This window comes from Pipistrellus kuhlii, unplaced genomic scaffold (genome assembly GCF_014108245.1).
Source record: "Pipistrellus kuhlii isolate mPipKuh1 unplaced genomic scaffold, mPipKuh1.p scaffold_m20_p_129, whole genome shotgun sequence".
Lineage (NCBI taxonomy): Eukaryota > Metazoa > Chordata > Mammalia > Chiroptera > Vespertilionidae > Pipistrellus > Pipistrellus kuhlii.
Window position 1 is genome coordinate 145,534 of NW_023425437.1, and position 17,706 is coordinate 163,239.

Genomic DNA, 17,706 nt, shown 5'->3' on the forward strand with positions numbered 1-17,706 from the left:
TTAGAAGTCTGTACATTTTAATTTAACATACAAAGACATTAACCATACTTATGTCCCCAAATATTCCATTTTTTGTTCTAATTTATTTATCATCTACAATTTATTCCACTATATATGCATTGATAATTTTTACAAAAATTCAAGTTCACAGCTTACTGAAGTCATTAGTAATGATGATGAGATCAGTTTGGTAGGCTAAAAGGGAAAAATTTTCAAATTCTTGACTCTATCTAAAAACATGTAATCAGAAATATAAGGTTTAGTGCATTGAATGCTCTGAAAATATATAAGTATAATATATTTTATTGATTTTTTTCAGAGAGGAAGGGAGAGAGATAGAGAGCTAGGCTAGAAAAGTCGATGAGAGCGAAACATCGACCAGCTACCTCTTGCACACCCCCTACCGGGGATGTGCCCGCAACAATGTACATGCCCTTGACCGGAATCGAACCTGGGACCTTTCAGTCCGCAGACTACTGAGCCAAACCGGCTTCGGCTGAAAATATATAAGTATAGTTTCACATCTAAAATAATTGCAAATCCATGATTTACATATGTTTATTTTTACCTATACTTTTATCTTTTAGAATCCTTGATTTCATATTTTTCCTCATCAATGAGCCAACAATAAAAAGTTATTTTGAAAAAAAAGTTATTTTGAATATGAGTTTTTCTATCTTATTTACATTGTATATTTCTAATTAAAGTGTCTCTTTTTATTGACATATGCATTAATCTTACAAGTTAGCCAATAACAGAATTACACCTACTAAGATGGTTCATGAAGAGAGGACTTTTCCCCTGAAACACACCTATGAAATATTCAGCTCTCTCTTATTTTTCTTTTAGAATCATATCAAAAACAGTCTTTTGGGAGAAGCAAATTAGCTCAGGTACCAAAAGTGAGCACCTCATTAAAATGTTCCTGGGTAATAAGCATGCTGAAATGCCTCAAGAGTAAGTGGAAGGTGCAGATGGGTAATTTGAATATGCATATATTCCTGCCTTTATGTTGCTCTGCCCTACTTAAACTACCATTCATTTGAGTTAATGCCACAGTATATCGATACTTCTCTACATTGCTCCCAGAGTTCAGACTGAAATTATTCCTCTGTGCTGTATTATGGATGAAAGATTTGAGTAGGATTTTTTTAGTACTTATCTTGAAGTATCCACATGAAACTGAAGCATCCTCACTTACCATTACATCTAGGGAGTGTGGGCGTTCTCACTTAGCAAATCTCACTCAACACTACATCTGGCCTGACTGTTGATTACCATGGTTCTAAACTAAGAAATAAATCTGATTAAATATCTGCATGCTACATCAGGTCAGATTTCAGTAAATTTTCATCTTGTGACATGCAGTCATTTCAAGCTACCCAACAGCATTTAAGTCCAAAACAAACAAGTGTGCAAAAGAAAATTAGCTTGCCTCTTACAACAAGCTGAATTCCTCAAAGCAGTGCAACTCTCCAAAGTGATGACATCTATATATAATAACATGAAACTTCAAATGAGTTTTAAGTCAGTTTGCTCATTTAGTTCATTCCATGCCTTTTATCTCTTAAAAAAAATTGGAGGAGCACACATCTCTATATTAGAAACTATGAGGTTCCTTTTATTTAATTTTTCTCCTCATATAAAAAATAAAATAAAATTATCTTAGCTCTTTTAACAGTTGTTCTTCCTTGCAGTCTTTAGAATTCCTACTGTGAATGAAAATGGTGAAGAAATTAGCATGCACATTTTTGTTATTTATGGTCTCACATTTTATTAAATTAGTAAGTGTGGTTATTAGAGTGTTGTATGTCTCTCTGAAAATTTTGTCTTTTCTTTCTTTCCATTCTCTTTTTTCCATTATTCTTTTTCTAACACTGCTAGACATTTACACTTAGAGGTAACGGTTTAATTAAAGGTTGAAGATGTTAGTTAAGAATTTTATTTTATTTTTAAAAAACTTGCAAGAAAGAGTGGGGCATGAAGTGAAGGGAAAGGCTTAGATAGAATTGAAAAATGGAAGGGAAGAGGATTCAATTGCTGACAACTCCCTATTAAATTCCAAGTCTTGCATCAGTGTGATACTGACCCATAAATGCAATTATGGCTGTTAATATGATGTACCTTAGACAAATGCAAAGGAAATGGGGCTAACAAAAGAAGCCATTTTTATGGTTATAAAAGAAAGATGCAACTGAAGCCTAAGAACAGATAAGGATAATTTTTAGAGCTTTACATTCAAAGCAATTTGACCAAGTTTATGAAATGTATTAATACAAAACCTTTATATACTCTTGAAATTTTTTTAAGTTCAATCCAGGAGTCTGTCTTTCCAAAATATAAGCAAACAGTTTTCAAGTCAAAAGATTATATATACCCAATAAGATGTTTAAAACTTGAAATTCATTTCCTAATAAAAATACTGTTTCAAGTAGTTAAGATCTTATATCAAGTGTTGAAGGCTGGGTTTATTGGGAAATAGACTTTGAGACATAAATGTGCTCCTGGAAGTTTATTTAGGAATAGGATGGACATTTGTGGAGGAGAGTGAGGGAAGCAGGACAGGACAGCTTGAGAAGTTGAATTGTGATGCAGTCACAACAAAGGCCTAGGTCAATCCCATGGGGAGCTCAGAAGTTGAAATGGTTTTTCAAAATTATGTCAAATTGAGATAAAGAGGTAGAGCCTTTATAGTTCAGACTGACCAGTAATTAGATGCAAACTGATATTGGGGAGAGGGCATGATTTGAGGGAAATTATCTTTGTTCAAGGATAAATCCCAAAAAGGGACTCACTCAGTTGGAATCCACAGCTGGTCAACACTGCCAGAAGCTCCACCAGTTCGATTCCCAGTCAGGGAACATGCCTGAATGCTTCAGTCCTGAAATGGAGTAAGAGGTGATCTGGGCTACTGACCACTTCAGCTGCTATACTAACCCACAAAAGCCAATTTAATCCTTATGATAATTTAACTCTCAGTAATTATACAATCCTTGATACATATGGGCTATGTAATAAAAGAAAGAGCTAGGACTAAGCAATATTAAAAGTCGACAAAAGTTGTCCTTGTCATATTTTCACTTCCTTTTTTTGTATTCCTTTCTCATTAGCATTTAGTGAGTCATTCCTCAGGCAAGAGGTATTTGTTGACCCTCTCCCCAGTACCATTCCCCCATTCTCCACCCTCATATATGCACTGCAGCATTCCATTCTTATTGGTCCTATCTCATACTGTGCTCTACCTCTAAAATTACCAACTTCTGTTTTACACTCAAACTCATCAATTTTTTCATGTAACATAATTGAGTTCTAAGTGGACATAATTGTATTAATGCTATCTACTGGAATGTATGAAAACCTTTCACAAACATTTCTCTTTCAAAAAGAAGCTGTGATAAACCTGAATAAATCCCCAACTGATAGTAAAATTAAGTGAAATGAAGAAAATGAGTTTAGGAGCAGAAATGTATTTGCCCCGAGTTAGCTTTCCTAAACTGACTCACAGTTTAGAAGTATACTTAGAGATCTTCTAAGAAAACTTCACTCAAATCACTTGAGAAATATGGCTGACCTTTTCCCAAAATTCTTAAGAAAAGATAATCCTTTAGTTTATAAACTTATAGTTAAGAATAATAGTAGGTACCGATAGAATTTTATCTTTCATAGAATCATCTTGATTTTTTTTAAAAAAAAGCTTAATGTTTTCGGTTTCAAAATATATTCCAACAAGTTCAATATTAGACTATACTCTACTAGGATTAGTAATTCATCCACAATAAGAAGTTTAATAAGAATTTTGTTTGTTGTAGACCTAATAAAAATGTTTTTGGAAAATTGATTTTTAAAAGCCTAACCTTTTCCCTGCCTCTTCAATTTTCAAACCTATAAAATATGATAAGATATTAATTTACAGTGTTCTACATGTGTCATTTTGTTAATAAATTTCAGTGAGAATATGATTTAATTTAAAAGAGAATTATAAAATAAACCAAAAATAACATGCCAGTGATTTAATTAATATTCACCCATAGAGTCCTTTATACTTGCATGTATTTTTTGGTTTAAAAATAATTGTACAAATTTATATTTTCAGGGTATTGAAAGAGTAGCAAAATCTTATGGTAAAATTACCTCATTGTTTCGTGTAACAAATTAACAATGTGCTTATGTATTCTTTGGGAAGATTGCTAATATTAGAACACCTCTATACTAGACACAAGAAAAGCAACATCAGGTTGAGTAGCTGGGCTCACTAGGTAAAGATAACACTCAGAACTTTAGAAAAAATAGAACAAATATCTACGAAAAAATAAGGCAATTATCCAGATAAACTATGTACAAGTTAGTATATTATAATAAGTAACTTACAAGGTCTTGCATTAGTTTGGTAAGTAGAGATTGCTTTTTCTCTATCCATAATGCCTAGAGTCAAAATAAAAAAAAAACCATTGTTCTGTCACTTTCCCTTATTCCAATTTATAAATATTTACTGAATGCTTTGTATACAGGATAATTTTATTTTCCAGTCATTGATAGACAAGGTGTAGAGGCCTATCATCTTTTCAAGAACCGCAAAACTTGTTTGCAGCATTGAAAATAAAAGCTCTTCATGGACACAGACAATAGGATGATGAAGAGATCAATGGCCATGGGGCATGTGGAATGCTTTCAACAAAAAGATATTTTAAGTTAAAAAATGAAAGCTCTATTGAGGCTTGATCAGAAAAAAAAAAAAATGAAAGCTCTTAGCACCCAATCAATAAAATACCTGAAAATCAAAATTATTTAAGGTTTAATCAAATGTCCACATAGCACAGTATTAAGTCAGTGTCATTAACAGTTAATTTAGTATTCATAAAATTTTAATTGCATTACACCTTTTCATTTAGAAATAATTTCCAAGTGTGCATGATGATTGCACAGAAATCATAGTCAAACATAAATAAATGAATTATTTGCAGACAAATAATTTTGAAGCAAAATTACTTTAAAATTCTGTTAAGGCTTAGGTGTTTGGGCACCCTGAACTTATTAAAATTATCTTGTGTGCATGTGCAAGGAATAGTTCTAAATACCTTACTTAAATTATCTAAATTGATAATCACTTCAATTTAATTAAATTCAAGGAAAGTTTTTTTGTGAACCTACTAGAATTACTGAATAAGCTCTTAAGGTATATGCATTATCTAAATTGATCTTCATAATTTCTTTTCAATTCAATTCAAATAGCAATTTATTCATTACCTACTCTATGTCTGGCACTGTGCTAGTTATTCTGGATACATCTTGCTATCAAGGAGATCAACAGAAAATTCAGACAAGTAAAAACATACAGTACATGAGAATGTGATAGTGCTCTTATATAATAAGCATGGTGGTCTATTACATTATCTAGTAAGAAAACATATTCCAGATTTGGAAGAATAGAATAGTATTCATGCAAGAAGTTACCTCTAAAATTTAAACTAGTAGGACAAATTGAGGATAGTCAAGCAAAGGTTGAAGAGGATCTCAAAAGTTCCAGAAAGAAGAAGGAAGATCATGTAACAATGACAAGGCGAGAGAGAAAATGGCATATGGCAATAAATTAATGATTACTAATAAAGTGTGCTTCTGTGTCCTCTAAATAGATACAAGGATTTTTTTTTTGCTTCCTTATATTCCAAGTTGCTGATTTGATTCTCAGCATCCTCTACTATCAATTTCCTATAAATTATTCCTCATTTCATTAGTGTATCCTTCATTTCTGACTGGTCCTTTTTCATATTTTTTGTGTTGCCACTAATTTATTTCAAATTCTTACTAAAATCCTCAAGATTCTCACTAAGATCCTTGAAGCTCTCATTAAGATCCTTGAGCAACCTTATAACCACTATTTTTGAACTTTATGTATAGTAGTTTGCTGGCTTCTATTTCATTTAGGTTTTTTTTTTTTCTTGAGATTTCTTCTGTTATTTCATTTGTGATATGTTTCTTTGTCCCCACATTTTGGTTGCTTTCCTGTGTTTATTTCTATGTATTAGGTAGAGCTACTATGTATCCTGGAATTGGTAGAGTGACCTTCTGTAGTAAATATCCTGTAGGGCCCAGTGGCTCAGCTCCCCAGTCACCTGAGCTGGACACTCTAGGTGCACCCCTATGTGGGCTGTGTGCACTGTTCTGTTGTAGGTGAGCTTTGATTGCTATTGGCATCAGTGGGAGGAATTGATCTCCAGGCCAATTGGCTGTGAATACCAGCTGCATCTATCGGGTCTAGTAATAATTAATGTTGTTTTTAAACATTCGTTTAAAATCTTGCTTGGCGTTGACTTGTATTGACATAACCTTCAAACACGTGGTATCTACAGAACGTGTGAAGTGCAATTAACAAGTTTTGCTTGAAAAAGTTTGTGTTTGGTTTGGTTTTTGTTGCAAAACTAGGGCTAAGAAGATGGCGGATGAAGAGCATATTCGGCACTGCATGCTTTACGAGTTCCAATTAGGAAGAAAAGCAAGTGAGGCTGCAAAAAACATCTGTAGTGTTCTTGGTCAAGATGCAGTTAGTGCCAGAAAATGCCAGCGTTGGTTTGAGAAATTTCGCGAGGGAAATTTTTTGTTAGATGACAAGAGTGGTCGAGGCCGAGTGTCCAATTTTGATCAAGAAGCTCTTCAAGCTCTTTTGGTGCAAAATCCTCAAGTTACCCAACAAGAGTTTGCGACAACTTTAAATTGTTCACAAAAAACAATTTCCAATCAATTGCGTGCACTTGGCAAAGTCCAAAAGTTTGGAAAATGGGTTCCTCATGAGTTGACTGACAACAACCGTAATCAAAGAGTCACAATTTGCAGTTCGCTCCTCTCTCGTCAAAACCGTTTGCCATTTTTAGAGCAAATTGTTACCGGAGATGAAGAATGGGTGCTGTATGTTAATTTGAAAAGGCAGCCTCAATGGTTGGACAAAAATGAGGCTCCGCAGCCCACGCCAAAACCTGACTTGCATGCGAAAAAAGTGATGTGTGTTTGGTGGAATTTTAAAGGAATTCTTCATTATGAACTTTTGCCATCTAACCAAACCATTACAAGTGCAGTGTATAGTGCCCAATTGGAAAGGTTAGCCCAAGCTTTAAGAGAAAAAGAACCCGCGCTGATTAATCGGAAGGGCGTAATTCTTCACCACGATAATGCACGACCGCATACTGCAAGAATCACTGCTGAAAAACTGCGCCAGTTGGAATGGGAAGTTCTCCCTCAACCTGCATATTCTCCTGATATTGCCCCTTCTGATTACCATTTGTTTCGTTCTTTGCAAAACTTTCTTCTTGGAAAAAAATTTAATAATGAAGAATGCCTCAAAAAATGCATTGACCGAATTTTTTGCATCAAAATCACAAGAATTTTACAACAGAGGGATTAAAATGCTTCCTGAGCATTGGGCACAAGTAGTAGAAAACAACGGCAACTATATTGTTGATTAAATTTTGTTGTATTGTTTAAATAAATTCAATTTAAAAAAGTATTAGAAAACGACATTAATTATTACTAGACCTAATAGAATGGAAGAGCTGCTGTGCAGAAGACACTCCTATGGAGCAGGACTTGCTTCAGTAAAGCTTTTGTGCTTACCATGTCTGCTCCATAAGTGTGTCACTTGTGGATATGTAGAGTTGAAATCTGGTATGGTCTGAAGTTGTCCACTGAGTGCACTGAATCTGGGGCCTCCCAGTAGGTGCAAAGTCACCCACTGCCTGTGCCCTGCTTGGAGCCACCTGGCATGAGCTGTAGAGCAAATGAAGATGGCTGCTGCTTGTGTTGGGCTAAAAGGTGCCCAGGGGAGGCCAAGCTGTGAACCTTGGCAATCTGCTGCTAGTGCCAATCATGGGGCCACTTATTTAGAAGTTTGGGGCAGACTGAGTCCAGCTGCTGCTTGTTTGAGAGATTTTTAGGAAAGTCTGAAGCCTATTCCAGAACAGGCCATTCATATGGGAAAGCCACTGCAAACAGCTTGGGTGGGGCTGCAAACCGGGTGGGGCAGGATGTCATGGAATCACCAGGGTGGAGTGAACTGTGTGGGCCAGGTTGATGTAGATTCAGATATGGCACTTGCCAGTCAACTCTGTGGTGGGAAGGTCCCAGCTCTTTTGTCTAGGAGAAAGCTGTCCCAAGTTCTTGCCCTGATGCCAGACAATTTAGTTCCTCCCTGTATGTCCCTGGATCCTTCCAAGCAACTGACCCAGCTCTAGAGCTCAGAAAGAGTATGTCTGGGGAGTATGTGTGATGTCCATTTAAAAGGAACTGTCTAGGATCTGGCAGCCTCAGTGTCACTCAGCCACAATCCCCACTAGTTTTTACAGTCTGAAGTTATAGGAACTTCTCTTCCCAGCACTGGAACCCCTGGGCTAAGGGGCCTTGTTTGCAGCTAGGAACTCTTGCTACTCACAGGAGGTCTCCTCAGCCAAGACATCCTTCCCATTAAAGAAACGCTACACATAGGTGTTAGATCAGCCCCCTCTGAGCCTCTACCCCTCCTACTAGTCTCAGTGTGCTTTCTTCTTTAATTCTCCAGGTGTAGCCGAGACCGGTTTGGCTCAATGGATAGAGCGTCGGCTTGGGGACTGAAAGGTCCCGGGTTCGATTCCGGTGAAAGGCATGTACCTTGGTTGAGGGCATATCCCCAGTAGGGGGTGTGCAAGAGGCAGCTGGTCGATGACTCTCTCTCTCTCATCGATGTTTCTAGCTCTCTATCTCTCTCCCTTCCTCTCTGTACAAAATCAATAAAATATATTTAAAAAAAAATAATTCTCCAGGTGTAGGATTTTCATTCATCCAGATTTCAGGTGGTTCTGAATGATGGCTGTTCTGTTTTTTTAGTTGTAATTTTAATGTGGTTGTGGGAGAATGTGTGAGCACTGGTGTTTGTCTATGCTGCCATCTTGCTAGAAGAGCAAAAAGAAAAAGAATATGAAAATATGAAGATAGTATAAGGAGCCTCTGAGACAATGTCAAGTGTACCAACATCCCAATTATGGGGGTGCCAGAAGAGAGAGATCAAGATATTGAAAACCTATTTAAAGAAATAATGACAGAAGCCTTCCACTATCCTGTTTCCCTGAAAATAAGACAGTGTCTTATATTAATTTTTGCTCCCAAAGATGCACTAGCTCTTATTTTCAGGGGATGTCTTATTTTTCCATGAAGAAGAATATGGTACACATTTATTGTTAAATGAAAATAAAGGAAATTTATTACCTGTATATCGTACAGTAGTATGGTAGTTGTCAACACAAAACAAACTGTGAATCCTACATTATCAAGAATTTACTCATTTATTCAATGACAATCATGTCATCGTCTTCTGGAACATCATCATAACAATCCAATTCCTGAATTTCCTGGTGAATTTCTTGTGACTCCATTTCTTTCAGAATCAGTGGACCAAATCTCTCATGTTTAGCAATAGCACTGTCTTTAAATGAGTACTTCTTGTCACGGTAGCTTGCTCGCAGTGCATTTGCAATGCAACTGTCAGTGATTTTCTCCCATAAATTCTTCAAATCACAACTTCTTGCAGTTTTGGTTTCACAAAGTTTCCACGCTGATTTCTCTCGATTCTATTTTCAATGTAGTCATTAATTTCCATGCGCAAATTGTCTTTGAATGGCTTGTTTATTGCAATATCAAGAGTCTAGAGATAGGCCCTCATTCCTGCGGGAATCATTATCTGATCTATTTTTCTTTAGTGAAGAAATGTCTTCATGTCTTTACCGTGGGGATTACTGGCTGCATCCCAGACTAGCAGATCTCTTTGGCTCCCTCACATAACAAGCAGCAGCATTAAATTGACCCACTTCCTTATAACTGCTTGTGTGGCCCAGGCTTTTTCAGTTTCAAGAATAAAAATGCCTAAAACAAGTTCAATCTTTTCCTTCTTGCCCTAAGAAATGATTAAAGGTGGGATTTTAGTGCCATCCAGATGAATTACCAAAATTCAGGAAACACATGCACTTTCGTAAGCAGTGGAGGGAATGTACACTAAGGAGGCACCCCACTGTTCAATTGTTGTTTGAGATGATTGGCCCATAAGCACTGCAGTTTCATCCATAGCAATCATGTTGGAAAGATTGTATTTAGAGAAGTCAGCATCATCAATAAAAGACTTGAATGCAAGTGCTCGCTTAATAACTTGAGTATCTTGCAACCTAAACAATGTTGTAGATCTTCTTAAAGAGAGTTCACTTTGCTAAAGAAAATTATCCATCTAGTGTTCTGATGCTTTGAAGTCTTCGGGGGCTATGTCAAACTGTGGTGCCATTGCAAGGGCAAATTCTTGAATCTGAGCCCTATTCACAACCAAAGCCTTTGTTCTCCTGTCAACAACCGATTCACAGATCATGTCTTCCAGCTCGGAAAATAATGGTTGCTGACCTGATCCACACTTGTACTTTTTAGCATTTCCCTTGTCCACTTGTTCAATGATGTTACTATACTCTGTTCGCCATTTTCGGACCAATCGGATACTCAATATCTTCTCTTTGCAGAAAGCAGTAAGATTTTGGCCCCAAGAGTTTTCTACGACTCCTTTCTTGTACTCCATAGAGTAGCTTTTTCTTTTTGTGCTCATTTCTAGGGGTAAAAAAAGGAATTGGGGTATTAAGGTGGAGGGAGGGGGATCACTTAAAATGACACAGAGGGGATCAGAAGGGGGGAATCAAAATGGCACAGGAGAATCAGAGGGGGGATTAACATTTTACTAATCCCTTTTGATCCTTCTGTGTCATTTTGATTGCCCCCTCTGATCCTCCTGTGTCATTTTAAGTGATCCCCCTCCCCCCACCCCTGTGCCACTGAACACCTTCACTAGACATCCCCCCCTACCCCTTTATCAGACATTTATCCCCTGGGGCCTGCCTGGGGACTGTCACTGGGCTAGCTGGGGCCTGGATCTGGGCTGGAGCAGGGTCTGTCACTGACTGAGAATCTTCAGTCATCATGAGGGTGGCTGCAAGCATCAGGTAGTGTCACCAGCACTCACCACCTTCGCCGTGTCCAGTCTGCTCTAATCCTCCTGTTCTTCTACAGGCATCTGCGAAAATCTCCTCCTTTCTCCCGCCCCGCGCTCACTGCTCACTCTGACCTCTGCTCCACCTCCACACAGCAGTGAGGTCAGGACTCCGTGTAAAGTCACTGGTTGCTAGACTCCAGTTGGGGCGGCCCTAGAGACCAGTTTAAGGTAAATTAATTTTCATTCTGAGACAGAGTCTATGGGGCCTTATTTTTGGGGGGATGCCTTATATTTCACTCAGGAGGAAACCTGTAAGTAGGTCTTATTTTCAGAGGATGTTTTATTTTCGGGGAAACATGGTAGTTGGTGAAAGAAATAGACTTACCTTATTTTCCGGCGTATAAGACAACTTTTGAAATGAAAAAAAGTCAACCGAAAATCGGGGGCAAAAGACCAAAATTGCACAAAAATTACCTGCAGATCTTGACGGCAAAGTAAGTCTTTTCTTTGAAGTGGGGGGTAGTCTTATACAGCGAATATAGGCCTAAACCTATGTTTTAACTGTAAAATTAGGGGGTCGTCTTATACACCGGAAAATATGGTACAAGTCCAGGAAGCACAGAGAGTTCCAAACAAGAAATCCAAAGAGGCCCACACCAAGACACATCATAATTTAAATGCCAAAGGATAAAGACAGAAAATCTTAAAAACAGCAAGAAAAAAGTAGTTCATTACCTATAAGGCAGCCCCCATATGACTGTCAGCTAATTTCTCAACAGAAACTATGCAGGCCAGAAGGGAGAGGTAAGAAATATTTAAAGTGATGAATAGCAAGAACCTACAACCTATCCAGCAAAGCTATAATTCAGAATTGAAGGTCAGATAAAGAGCTTCACAAATAAGAAAAGGCTGAAGGAGTTAATCACCATTAAACCAGTATCAGAAATGTTTGCCCACCCAGCTTGGTTCTGTGGTTGAGCATCAACCTAGGAACCAGGAGGTCACAGTTTGATTCCAGTCAGTGCACATGCCCAGATTGTAGGCTCCATCCCCAGTGTGAAGTATGTAGGATGCAGCTGATCAATGGTTAATCAGCTCTTTCATGGTTGATGTTTCTATCTCTCACTCCCTCTCATTTCCTTTCTGAAATTAATTATATATATTGAGTTAAGGGCCTTCTTTAAGAAGAAGATAAAAATATGAATAATAGAATGGCAATAAATACATATCTATCAACAATTGAATCACAAAATCAAAATAAACAATTAAGGAATCTAATGAACAAAATAAATTGGTGAATAAAATGGAACCAGAGGCAAAGAAACATGGAACAGTTTGATAAATCTCAGAGGGAAGGAGGGGTGGAAGCTGAAAGAGATTAACGAAATAATTTATATGCATATATGCATTACACATGGACACAAACAATAGGGTGAAGACCTGGGGTGGGTTGGGACATGGGAGGAGGGGGCTGATGGGGGGAAGAGAGGAAGGGAGACATCAACAATAAAGATATAAAATACTCTTAACAATAAAGTTATAAAAAATGGAAAAATAAATACAAGGAGTACTGACCACATAGCCAAAAGGAAACAGAAACCTGACAAGCCATCAAAAGACTTTTGCATCAAAATCTGCCTTTGATTCAACAGAACCCAAGCCTATTAAAGAAAAGTTGTCAAAATCTGCATTAGGAAATGGATTTCTTTATCAACAAACTAACATCTCCATCCATATCTCTAAATTTATGTCTTCTCAAAATGTCAGCTGTTGTGTAAACATGACCTTTGAAAAAAGCAATTTGGCTAAGGATTTCAAAATCATTCAGTGAAACTGTGATGCAGCTGCATCATCGGAATGAAAGTGAATGGCCCATGCAGAGCCACTAATATAAGCCATTAGCCATATTGTGCCTTCAGGAGATTTATATGACCTTCCAAAGGCAATGCAAGTATTTAAATGTTCTAGGGACCCATCCTGTAAAGTGTAACTGACAAACAGCTTGTCTGAGGCAATAGGGGCTCACATACTTTTAACAATTGCTTTGTGGTAATATCTGATAAGAACCAAGTTATCTGTAATACAGTTTCAGGGTTTTAAAATAGCAATTTGAAATAAATATGATCAATAAATGACTGCAGGGCAATAATTCTCCATGGGTCTATTGCATTTCTGTTTGTCTTATGAACAAAAGAACTGATTGACTTTGTTCTAATCTAAACTATCCTTTCAAGGATGTTTGTACAGCAAAAATAGCGTCTCCCTCCACAACAAAGGGCAGGTTTGTTTACTGCCCAGTATGACAAAAGTGTCTTCCTTTAGCAAGTTGGGGCAGGTTTGCATACAATCTATATAAGCCTAAGTGACCATCCAAACTGTAGTTATGATGCACACTGACCACCAGGGGGAAGATGCTCAACATAGGAGCTCCTGAGCTGCTGTGACTTGGCAGCTGTGCTTCTTGGGTGACACATCCAGAACCTGAGATGACGGAGCCCGATTCCAGGTGCATCACCCAAGAACTGCCCTTTCGCAATCCTGGACCCCTAGGGGATGTTGGAGAACTGGATCCCTGCAGGCCAGGCTGAGGGACCCCACCGGGGAATGAATTGGTACACTGGGCCTTTAGTAGATTCTAAGCTCGGGGTTTCTTAAGTGTGATATAAACCCAATATGTGGGCCACCCTGTCTTACTCTTGTGGTGCTTGGGGGGAGGGCAAGGGGAACAGAGGTGAACCTTATGTTCATGGTGCTTGCTGTGCCATTATCCTATCAGCATCAGTGAAATTGTAGCAGGCTAATTCGTTAGCTTGCAAGTTAGTAAAATCTACCCATTACCCATCACCATTCTGTGGTGTGGTGTTTTTTTTTGTTTGTTTTTTTTTGTTGTTTTTTTTTTGTTTGTTTTTGTTTTAACTTTTTAATTTATTTCAAAGAAGAAGGGAGAAGGAGAGAGAGGGAAAAAAAAACATCAATGATGAGAATCTTTGATTGGCCGCCTACTTCAGGCTTCATATTGGGGATTGAGTCTGCAACATGGGCATATGCCCTTACTGGGAATCCTGGTTCATAGGTTGATGCTCAACCACTAAGCCAAGCTGGCTGACCTCCCCACTACCATTCTTAAGAATAATATTTTTAAAATCTATATGGCTAAGATTCATAAACATATTAATTTAATTAAACCTATTGCTCAGTATAAATAGATTAAATCTTTGCATAAGCCGAGCTTCATGACATCACAATTTTCAAATGTCTTTATCTAATAAGATTAGATATCCTTCCTAATAAAAGGGTAATATGCAAATCAACTATCACTCTGCTAAACCCAGAAGCCATGCCCACCAGCCAATCAGAGTGAATATGCAAATAAACCCAACCAAGATGGCTACAGCCACAGAGAGCAGGAGAGAGGCTTGGGTTTCTCAGGCAATGGAGGAAGTCAAGCTTTCCGCCTGCCCTTGCAGGCCTAAGCCTCCACTCAAGGCTACAAAGTTTCAATGATAGGTTAACAAATCCAAACAGAAATGGTGACAGCCACGGAGCTGGAAAGAGCAGAAGGCTAGGGTTTCCCCAGCAATGGAGAAGCAAAGCTTTCTGCAAACCCTGGCTGGCCCAGGCCTCCACTTAAGGCTACAAAGTTTCAATTATAGAAGATAAATAAATTCCAGATACTAGGGCCTCCACTTGAGTCACCAGGGGGTGTGGCTGGCCTGCAAACCAATACAGGCCTGGGCTACCTCACATCCCAAGGGAACCCCCACTCTGATCCAGGACACCTTTCAGGGCAAACCAGCTGGCCCCCACCCATGCACCAGGCCTCTATCATAAGAAAAGAGTAATATGCAGATTGACCATCACTCCAACACATAAGATGGCTGCCCCCATGTGGTCAAAGATCCTGCCCCCATGTGGACACAAGATGGCCACCACAAGATGACCAGCAGGGGAGGGCGGTTGGGAGGGACAAGGCCTGCAAGAGAGGGCAGTTGGGAGCAATCAAGCCTGCAATGGAGGGCAGTTGGGAGGGACCAGGCCTGCAGGGGAGGGCAGTTAGGGGTGGCCAGGCTGGCAGAGGAGGGACATTGGGGCAAACAGGCTGGCAGAGAAACAGTTAGACATTAATCAGGCTGGCAGGGGAGTGGTTAGGGGGTGATAAGGCTGGCAGGCAGAAGTGGTTATGGGCAATCAGGAAGGCAGGCAGGTGAGCATTTGGGAGCCAGCAGTCCTGGATTATGAGAGGGATGTCTAACTGCCCGTTTAGGGCTGATCCTAGTGGACATCCCTTGAGGGGTCCCAGATTGGAGAGGGTGCAGGCTGGGCTGAGGGACACCCCCCACACCTCCATGCATGAATTTTGTGCACCAGGCCTTTAGTTTATTATAATTAGACAAATTTCTTTCTGCCTAAAGATAATTCATAAGTAATAGCTATATTGTGAATTAGTGGTTTACCAAGACCAAATTATAATATGGGAAAGGATATCTGCTCTCTCCTGTCCTAGAAGTACATTTAGAATGAGATAGCAAAATGAAACATGAAATACTTCTTGAAAATTTCTACTCTTAAATGAGTTTAAATTGACTGTGATCAAGTTATGAAAGTTTTTCTTGTGGTAACTTCTAGGCTTCTGCAAAAGAAATAAGTTAACTCAGGCTCTTTGAGTATTTTTTCCAAATTTGTAGTCACGAGTCAGTTAACCTATTTTTCCAATTGACTTTAATATCTTAAGTCCATGCTTTATGATGTGAAGTATTCTATTGCATTATGAAGCACATATGCATACTATAGTGGGTCCCAACAATGCTATCAGACACCACTTTATATCATAGAATAACTGACTGGTGAAACTGCTGCATTGTAATCATCATTACATTAAGACTAATGAACAGTCACAAAAGGGCAATCAATAACGTATGGCAAAATAAAATTGTAATAAATTATTCAAAATATAAGTATTTAAAGTTACTTGTCATGTACATAATAGGTACACACACAACTTTGATTCTGACCTTCTTTCAGAACTATGAGTTTTAATCTAATGGCATTGAAATTGGGACTCAAAAGAACTGTTGGCCGAGAAAGGCACTCGCTACAGACTGATTCATTTGCCTCTCAGCATAACCATTATGGCTTGTTGCAGTTTAGGTTCTTACAAGGGTTATTTCTTGGATCACATGATCTCACACATCTAGAGGAAATAATGAACAACACAAACAGACCCAGAGGAAGAACCAAAGAACAGACTCTCAAACCTCAGAGGGAAAATAAGGGGGGATGAGGGTAAGGGGAAGAGATCAGCCAAAGGACTTGTGTGCATACATATGGGCCTTGCCAGTGGCCATGGACAAGGGGGGGCATATCTAGGAAGGGGTTTGGGATGGGAATGGGGGAATAAGGACAATTATGTGAGACCATAATCAATAATAAATGCATAAATAAATAAATAAATAAAATTATACAAAGTAGGCCAAATACATGTAAATGTTAAAACTACCTAAAGTCAATGAGGTGTTCATTATTTTATATCTAAAATGCTACTTATGTGAAGAACTGATCCAGTCACTTGGTGACAAAACTTGAAATGTTTAACATCCAATATTTTACTCATTAAATATCATATAGCAAATAGCTTTATTTTTGTTATCTGGGGGGAAAATCTGTGTAGATTATTTGAAATAACTTTTCAATTGAGAAAAAATCAGGGTATTTTAAATTGAAGCAAAATTTCTCATCTCATTACCTTGATTTTTAAAAACATTGTGACATCTCTTGAAAAATAATTACTAAGTTTTTTAATATATTTTATTGATTTTTTACAGAGAGAAAAGGAAAGGGATAGAGAGCTGGAAACATCAATGAGAGAGAAACATCGACCAGCTGCCTCTTGCACACCCCCTATTGGGGATGTTCCCACAACCAATGTACATGCCCTTGACCGGAATAGAACCTGGGACATTTCAGTCCACAGACCGACGCTCTATCCTCTGAGCCAAACCGGTATCAGCAATAATTACTAAGTTTTGAGACAAGTAGCTTAAATTTAAAATTAGCTCAATAGGAGTGGTAAAGTTTGAAGTCAGATAAACTTATTGATTTATTTTCCAAATAAATCATTCAATGTTTATATGAGCATACAAAATATACAACTTCTAGGTCAGTAAGCACATTCTAAGCTTTTACAAATAGTATATTATCCATACAATAGTATAAATTAAAAAATGTAAAAAAAAATACAACTCAAGTGTCTGAAGTCCATGAAGTTACATACTTTACTTACAATACAAAATGTCTTTTTAATTAATTTAGCAATAATTTATTGGACCTCTACTGTATGTTAAAAACTACAAAGCTTTTGAGATATAGAGATGAGTAACATACCTAAGATACCCTCCTGCCTTCATGGAGCTTGTAGAGATGAGAACTATGATACAGGTATAATAAAACATGTTGTAAATGTATAAAGTAAGAGCACCCAACTCAGTGTGAGGTAATCAAATGAATGGTTTCCATGGCTTAGTTTTTAAGAATGAATTGTAGTTGTCCAGGAGGTAAAAATGCACTAGATTGCATAAAAGTGTATTCTTGCAAGAAAAAAGTTGAATCTGCTACCAAATGGTGGTCTAGTTTATTGAAGTAAAGCAGGGGTAGGGCTATATGTAGAGCAGGAATAGGAACAGCATGTTGTCTAGTGGGGGCCTCAGAATGGTATTAGCTAGGATCATCAA